Here is a 9293-nt window from a genome sequence, read left to right on the forward strand (position 1 = left end):
GTCTGGGGTGATAATGGGGTGCTGCGCACAGTGATGACATTGTAATCGTTAGCGCAGCGGAGCAGGGCGCGACCGGTTACAGCCGCCGCTAAACGCCCACGGAATTTAGCCCGGGTCGTTAGCGGAGCCGGGGGTTTGCTAACGGGAGGCGCAAACAACCCGAATTTCTGGGCCCATATCTTTACACTCGGGGAATGAAAGACGCACAATTGCAGCCACTTTCAGTAACATTAGGAACAGGAGGAGGCCCATTCAGCCCCTCGGGCCTGCTCCGCCAATCAATTAGATCAGGGCTGATCTGCAACTCAGCTCCATTTACCCGCCTTTGCTCCATAATCCCTTGAAGCCCAACAAAAATCGATTGCTCGCTGTCTTGAAAGCACCCAGAGCCTTCTGGTCACGACTGATGCTGCGTGTGGGTGTTGCAATTTTCTTCTTGCATCATAACATGTTTTGACACAAAGTGCGTTACCACGCCCGGGTGTTTGGCAGAAATAATTCGAGAAGCGCTTTCAGAAGGGAACTGGATAAATACTTCGAAGGGGAGAAAATTGTGGGGCTATGGGGGAAGAGCAGTGGGGGGGGGGGGGGGGGGGGGGGAGGGATTGGGATTAATTGCACAGCTCGCTGAAAGAGCCGCTACAGGCACGATGGGCCGAATGGCCTCCCTCTGTGCTGTGCGATTCCAAGGAGTGCCGATTTGCCAAATGACCTCACATATTTGCTTGATAAAGATTGAACAAATCTTTTTGTTTTAATGATGGGTTGCTTGATGGTTGCGGCACTCTGGGATGGAAATTCGGTCGGAGGGTTTTTAAGGCGTTAATGTCGGGCGGTCGCTCAATTTCGCGTTAGAAGATGGTTAGTGACGGGAGCCACAACGTTCGGTGTTTGTGCCCTGACAGTGGGGCGCAGCGCTAAGGGAGGCGTTCCACACTGATCATAGGGTGTTGTACCGGGTGAGCAACTGAATAGCCTCGTTGCTAAAGGGCCGGTTTCGTAGCTTCGAATCACATTCCCTGTACTTCACTCACTTCACCCCAGATAAAGTTAAATCACTAAAAGAAGAAAATATATAATCACTCGCACTTACCTCGTGCAGTCGTTCCTTCCCTCAACGCCACCGGGACAGCTCTGCACGCCAGCTTTCTCTGGCGGGGTCACTAGGGGGCGCTACGGGGCGCCGCGCAAACCAGATTTAGCATCCGTGTCGATACTGGGGGCGTTGCACACCGGCGCGATGCTCCTCAGGGCCGCCGGTATCGGCACACCCAATTTGCCGAGTGGCACTAATGCTGGTGCTCGCGGCTACAAACCCTCCAGCGCCCCTGTAGCGCTGTCCAACCGAATTTCTCTCTCTTTATCCCTTAAAATAGGCGGCCCGACCAATAAAAGACACGTCAGTTAAACATTGGCCTGGGAAGGGAGGATGAGACCGTATGAGATGGAAAGCAATTCTAGATTCTCCAAGCGTTCTAAGTCTCACATATGCAGCGCCGGAGACATCAGTCCAACCTATGCCACGGCATAAATATGTTAAGTTCCACTGACTGGCACCTTTAAGGGGCAGCTGTATAAACACATGAGGGGAAAGGAATAGAAGGAGGGGCTGATAGGGCGAGATGAAGAGGGGAGGGAGGAGGCTTGTGTGGAGCATAAACACCAGCACGGACCTGTTGGGCCCAATGGCCTGTTGCTGTGCTGTACATTCTGTGTAATTCTGTGATGGTTGTTCGTTAGAAGATTAAAATTGCCACAAACCCGTTTCACTTCGAGACTCCGAACAGACTTTCTCTTCCTCTGGGCTCGACACTACCCCAAATCCCGAGTTTATATGTTTATTTCTGGCACGGATGCTGAAAAATCAACAGAATGTATCTTAATTTGCATCAGTGGATGCAAATATGGCTGTGATTCCGGAGATGTGGGGGGCTGACTTATGAAGATAGGTTGAGTAGGTTGGGCCTATACTCATTGGAGTTCAGAAGAATGAGAGATGATCTTATCGAAACGTATCAGATAATGAGAGAGCTCGACAAGTTGGATGCAGAGAGGATACTTCCACTCAGGGGAACCTAAAACAAGGGAACATAGTCTCAGAATAAGGGGCCGCCCATTTAAAACTGAGATGAGGAGGAATTTCTTCTCTCAGACAATTGTAAATCTGTGGATTCTCTACCCCAGAGAGCTGTGGAGGCTGGGTCATTAAATATTTAAGGCGGAGATAGACAGATTTTTGAGCGTTAAGGGAATAAAGGCTTATTGGGGAGGGAAATGGAGTTGAGTCCATGATCAGATCAGCCATGATCTTATTAAATGGCGGAGCAGGGGTCAAATGTCCTACTCCTGCTCCTATTTCTTATGTTCAGAAATGTGAGTCACTGATGAATATTGTGCTGTTCTAGTCTACCCATTTGCATGGCAATCCTTCGATGTCAAGCTAACTGAACGCAGGTGTGTTTTAAAATTCGTCATTTCATAATTTGTTTTCCCTCATTCATTGTGTAGTGTGTGAGGTTGCTGGCTAATAAACGCGGCTGGGTCACAATCCTGGAACTCCCTCCCTAACAGCACTGTGGGAGCACCTTCACCACACGGACTGCAGCGGTTCAAGAAGGCGGCTCACTACCACCTTCTCAAGGGGCAATGGGGGATGGGCAATAAATGCTGGCCTTAGCCTTCTCGGCCTTTTGGCTAAGATCATGCGTAACTGACCTGACAGGGGAGTAACCATGACCCCAAAGTGGTTCTCCCTGGATCAGGAAGTTGGTTCTCCTATGCTTTTTGGAAATAGGAGGTGGGTGGGGTGGATTGACCCATCCACCTCCACGGAGGTGTGTGGGGGGCCTGACCCATCCACCTCCATGGCACGAACCTGGTATTGCAGTACTTCCAGGAACGGTGCAGTGGCTCTAGGCCTTTTGGCTAAGAGCATTGGCGCAGAGTGATCCTTGATGTGTGCAAGGTGACCTCTGGCGTTTGTGATTTGACAAAGAATTGGAAAGATTGGCAACGAAAAAAAGAAAAATAAATAAATAAATAAATGCTGGCCTTAGCCAGCCCGCATCCCGAAAACAAATAATTTAAAAAAAAACTTTTTTGTGAGATTTCATGGCGTTTCCAAATTGACCCCTGACCTGAGGACGTGCAAATGTGCCCATTTTATGTTAAGCGCACGCAAAGCCTTGGTTGCTTTATCGTGTCTGTGTCACAGGTTGAGTGTTCCAGCAGCAAGGGTTTCGCGTATGGCGAAGCTTCCATACTTCCCTGAGCTGCAAGTCATGGCCTCACGGCTTAGGGTGACCGATGGGAGGCGCGTATGCTTGCAGTGCGCGGGACACATACCCCTGGGACGGTGGTGGTGGCTCAGGAAATTGAGCCAAGATAAGGGCAATCGATCCGCGGACTGGGAATGGCTGGGGAACGATGTGTACCGTCAGATTATGGGGATGAAGGGGAGCATTGACGTGCGCTGGCACAAATGGTGGAAAGGAGAGGTAGGAGTTTACGTGTGTATGTGGGGGTCTGAACGGGTCTGCCCGACGGGCGTGTCGGTCGCGTTTTCACAACGGCGACAAGACTCCGGGACCGGGATCGGTTGGGGACGGAGTATGGACTCCTGTGTGATCCCAGACCCTCCAGATACAGTAAATTCCACGGAGTTGCTAGCACGCGAGGTAGAGCCCCTTCCCACAGCCCCACCGGTACAGGAGACGGAGATTAGATGTCCCATCACCACCCTGGGGCCAAGGAATGGGTTGGTGCTAGTCCCGACTGTTTTACTACGTTAAAGGCGCTACATAATACAAGTTGTTGTTATTGGAGGCTTGACTGGCCAAATTGCCTCTTCTCCGTGCTGCAAACATAGAAACATAGAAAACAGGAGCAGTAGTAGGCCATTTGGCCCTTCGAGTCTGCATCACCATTCAATATGATCATGGCTGATCATCTATCTCAACACCATATTCCCACTTTTTCCCCATTCCCCTTGATGTATTTTGTTTCCATCCATCCGTCCAGCCACCCACCCACCCACCCACCCACCCACCCACCCACCCACCCACCCACCCACCCATCCATCCATCCATCCATCCATCCATCCATCCATCCATCCATCCATCCATCCATCCATCCATCCATCCATCCATCCATCCATCCATCCATCCATCCATCCATCTATCTATCTATTTATCTATCTATCTATCTCCCTCTTAAATATATTCAGTGACTTGGCCTCCACAACCTTCTGTGGTAGAGAATTCCACAGGTTCACCTCCCTCTGAGTGAAAACATTTCTCCTCATCTTGGTCCTAAATTTCCTACACATATCCTGAGACTGTGAGCCCTTGTTCTAGACTTCCCAGCCCCGGGGAAACATCCTCCCCGCATCCAGTCTGTCCAACCCAGTCAGAATTTTATACGTTTCAATGAGATCCCCTCTCAGTTTTCTAAACTCCAGTGAATACAGGCCTAGTCGACCCAATCTCTCCTCATACGACAGTCCTGCCATCCCAGGAATCAGTCTGGTGAACCTTCACTGCACTCCCTCCATGGCAAGTATATCCTTTCTTAGGTAAGGAGACCAAAACTGCACTACGAGGCTCTGCTTAAAGAAATGTTTAGGAAGTTCTATGAGTTAAGTTACGGTGGCCGTGGATTGGAACAGTGTGTATGATCTGACCTCAGGTCAGCGCGGGGGTTCGGAAATGTACAAGCGGAGGCTGTTTAACGACACAGCCACAGCATTTAGCACTGGCACGTCCATTGTTAACAGTATGGACGATGCTCAGTTGCAAATGCAGGTAAATACCTTGAGGGGATCGGTTGCACAAGATACTGTGAGAAGGTAACGCGATAGAGGGGTCGGAGCTACGGAAAGATCAGGCTATGACCATCCATTTGAAGGAGATCATAGCCGAGCTGGAGGCACAAGCTCAAGCGATTAACAGTTTGATCCGAGAAGGTCGGAATGCCTCAGCTCAGGCAGCAAGGAATGACCTGTGTGTGTTGTACGGTGCTTGGCTGCTGAATGAAGGACGCAGTAATTTGGAGGACCTTCAACAAGGCTGCATTCCTTCATGGACACCTCACCGCGCTCAGTCCGTACAAAGATTCCATGAGCCCATGCCAACTCCGACTTGCCTCAGAGGCTTACCCAGTCCCGGTAGATTGTGGTCGGTACAATGCTACGGTAATGGGGGTTGTACTTCGGATGCCGGTGATGAGCGGGCCACCATGACCGGCACCGATATACCGAGTACAGAACATCGGTATTCTGAGGGACGGGGTACACATGCGACATCATGGGGTGCCACCGTTTGTTGTGAAGCAGGGATCCACCATGACCGCAACAGACCTTAACGGGTGCCAGAGCAGGGGAGCGCGCGTGGTACTATGTCCTCAGCGTTTGATCTACCAGTGTGTGGGTTTGTGTGTGTGTGTGTGTGTGTGTGTGTGTGTAGAGAGATGTGATCGGGGCCCAGGGGAGGCGTGAGTTTGGGGCCAGGGGCCCAGGGGCAGCATGGGGCCAGCCCACACTGCGATATGTGTGCGCGCACTAGGTCCGTGCAGCAGAGCTGGTCTCCAGTCGTTTTGGTTAACCCTTGCCACTGGACCAAGACCTGGCTCTATCAAACCCGTGTGGTGGCTGGTGTGCAACGGCCACCACACATTGCAAAAATCCACGCACAGGCAACTTCCATCCCTCAGAATGTAGTTGGCGACCTGGAATATTAGGTCCTGCATTGGAACATCCTTTTTTGGAAGCAAGTCATCCTCGTTTCGAGGGACCGCCTATGATGTTGAAGGGTTTCACTGTGTTGTACAGCACAGTGCAACTTAAAGCAACTTGGCAAACTTTTCCTGGACGCCACAACTTTCCCTGAAGTGCTGGGGCTGTCTCTCGAGCTATTAATGGGGTCGCACTGATGTATTAAGGGTGGAGGTTGGAGCACTGGTGGAGCAGGTCAAGGTATTAATGGAAGATGTCAAAGCATTAATGGAGCATGTCAAAGTATTGGCAGAGCATGTCGAAGTGTTACTGGAGTATATTCTCTCTGCAAAATGAACTGATAGCACCACACAATTCCAGTCATATTTGTGCTCTGCCGTCTTAAACTGCATCTCAATTGTTCTCAAGTTTGCAAAATTGTGAATAAATATTTTTGAATGCAATCAAAGTGTTGTCGATTTAACCCTTGGCCCGCGTGGTCATAAATCTGCCACTACAGCTGAAACGGACGTGCTGTGTGTAGCTCTAGAGATTCATTAACGCTCACCGTGATCTGACAGCGCTTTGAACTCGAGTGGAAAAGATAATGGACCGTGTCTGAACTCGTGCGGAACGAGTTGTAATGTATTTGCTTCGTGGGCTCTTTGCTTGAGAATTCATAGCAACACATTGCTATTGAGAACTCGTTGGTTTATTAGCAAAGGTTCATCCACCAGACTCACAACCGCGTGCCTCATCGTGGATCTCCTAAACCCAACTGGCTGGGGTTTTATGGAGCCTAGCGAACATCACGTGACTGACTAAGCCATTCCAAACTCAACAGCTCCACTATTTTAGTAAAAGAAAAGATCAAGTACCCCCTTATTAAAGGGGCACTAAAACCGACAAGTTAAACAAATGTACTTTTAATAATGATGGTTCAAATAAAAATTTGGTTGCCGGGGGTGATGATGCACTCCAGTCCCTCCGGCGCCCACCTCTTCTAAAATCTCTACAACTATTTTGTTGTAAACAGAAAAAACAAGTGCCCCCTGATTAAAGGGGAGACACATCAAACACTTTCAACAAGTGCCCCCTTGTTATTTTTTTTTGAGGGCACTAAAACACAAATTATACATGTGCCCCCTGGCTAAAAGGGGGAGGGGGGGCACTAAAACCGGTACAATAAACAAATTAAACTTTAAACATATAAAATCAAATTAAAATTTGGTTGCCGGAGGTGATGACGCGCTCCAGTCCCTCCGGTGCCCACCTCTTCAAAAATCTCTACAAACCTGTGAGCATAGTCACAGGTGCACACATTACACAAGGTGGCACACTAGTTGGCAGGAAGGACCCTCCCCCCACCAGATTTACTCATTGGAGTTTATACTCATTGGAGTTTAGAAGAATGAGAGGTGATCTTATTGAAACAGATAAGATTCTGAGGGGGCTTGACAGGGTAGTTGCAGAGAGGATGTTTCCCCTCGTGGGGGAGTCTAGAACTAGGGGACATAGTTTCAAAATAAGGGGTCGCCCATTTAGAACGGAGATGGGGAAGAATTTCTTTTCTCAGAGGGTCGTGAATCTTTGGAATTCTCCGCCCCAGAGCGCTGTGGAGGCTGGGTCATTGAATATACTTAATGTGGAGATGGACAGATTTCTGAATAATACGGGAGTCAAGGGTTATGGGGAAGTGGAGCTGAGTCCCGGATCAGATCAGCCGTGATCTTATTGAATGGTGGAGCAGGCTCGAGGGGCCGAATGGCCGACTCCTGCTCCTATTTCTTATGTTCTGATGTTTACCCAAAGGTGGAGCCGGATGGGACAGGAGAGCCTTCATTTAACCGTGGGCCGCTACGACATCTGCGGATGCCCGATCATTAGTCACGATTCACCAACAGCTCGATATAAATCCAGCCCGAGGCCTATTGGCCCTCCAGGATTGCCCCGGAGTTCCCAGGAATTGAAGGTTGATCTCCGGGACGCTTTCAAATTCATTTTCTTTGAGCCCTTTTGTTTAATAGTTATACAAGTATTGGAGATGGGAATAAAGGCCGTTTGCAGGGTGATGAAGAGTCCCATGGATAGGCGAGGCGGGTAGCCAATGGCGAGAGTGTGGAGGAGGGGGGGGGGGTGCGCAGGGGTTAGCGGTGGGAGGTCATGTGACGGAACCTCCAGGGCTACGTCCAACCAGTGTGGGCTCCTCGGGCCTCACCATTCAGGACCGGGGATTAGCCCCTATCTCTAGGCCCAAACCGTTATGGCAGCTTTTCCGTCGTGAGGAAAGCAATGGCCCGCCCACCTGCTTTACTCAAAGATTTAGGGCCCCGAATTTAGTGAAGGCCCCCCACGGACCGCCGATGGCCGCCGAGCTCCTTGACGGTTCTTTGAGCGGGGTTTTCATCAGCAAGGTCCCTCGAAGCTCGGCGGGCGGCAAAGTACGCAGCCAATCCGGGCGGCGGCCGGCGGGAGCTCTCGTTCTCGGCGGCAGAGGCGCTTGCCGCCCCAAGTGCCGCCGAGGATGGAGTCGGGGCCCACGGAGGGTCGAACACCTAAAAATAAAAATCATTACAAACAAAAACCCATCTGACGACCTTCAGAGGACCCCCATCCAGGTAAGTCCCTGTAAAGAAATACATTTTTTAAGAAGTCACGAACCATCTTCACGCTTAGCGTTGGGGACAGAGCAGCCTCCATGCAGTGGTCCACCACCGACTCCCGCCCGCACCAATCTGGCACTTCCCGGCGGCTCTCCCCTCCCGCTTGCTCCAGGCCACCTTGAAAGTGGCACTGGGCAGTGCGAGCAGAGGGATGTCGGTGGCAGTGGGCGGCAAGTTCATCAATTTAGGCCCCTTAGAGACAGAAGGATGCTCAACCATCACCCTCCAGCCCCGTGTAATTCCCCAGGATGCCCAGCAGAGGGACCCCACCGCTACACTGCCACTGTGAGCCACTCAGAACCTCCCTTTCAACAATGGTTTGTCTTTTCTGGGTTGCGGTTTTAAATCTGCTCTGCTATCCTCTCCTGGCGGTCTGGCTGACGCTGGAGTATGGTTTCCACGGCCTAGGTAGCTAGTCTTCAGGTGTGAGGCTTAACGGAAACGTCAGCCGGCTATTCAACACAGGGAGCATCACAGCCCAGACAGTGAGGGACCACAGGATGTTTGACCAAAGCCGAACCTGATCCTCCATTAACTGCCAACCCAGAGACACAGGGAGTTCTCCCAGTGTCCTGGTCTGGCCCAGAGAGTTCTCCCAGTGTCCTGGTCTGGCCCAGGGAATTCTCCCAGTGTCCTGGTCTGGCCCAGGGAATTCTCCCAGTGTCCTGGTCTGGCCCAGGGAGTTCTCCCAGTGTCCTGGTCAGGCCCAGGGAGTTCTCCCAGTGTCCTGGTGTGGCCCAGGGAATTCTCCCAGTGTCCTGGTCTGGCCCAGGGAGTTCTCCCAGTGTCCTGGTCAGGCCCAGGGAGTTCTCCCAGTGTCCTGGTCTGGCCCAGAGAGTTCTCCCAGTGTCCTGGTCTGGCCCAGAGAGTTCTCCCAGTGTCCTGGTCTGGCCCAGGGAGTTCTCCCAGTGTCCTGGTCT

At 51.2% G+C, this 9293-nt stretch overlaps 1 pseudogene; it reads left to right on the forward strand.

Annotated features, from left to right (window-relative positions):
• Window positions 1-2673: 2673 nt before the first annotated feature.
• LOC139229483 (U2 spliceosomal RNA) lies at window positions 2674-2912 on the forward strand (annotated as a pseudogene).
• Window positions 2913-9293: the final 6381 nt, after the last annotated feature.

Source organism: Pristiophorus japonicus, chromosome 18 (genome assembly GCF_044704955.1).
Source record: "Pristiophorus japonicus isolate sPriJap1 chromosome 18, sPriJap1.hap1, whole genome shotgun sequence".
Lineage (NCBI taxonomy): Eukaryota > Metazoa > Chordata > Chondrichthyes > Pristiophoridae > Pristiophorus > Pristiophorus japonicus.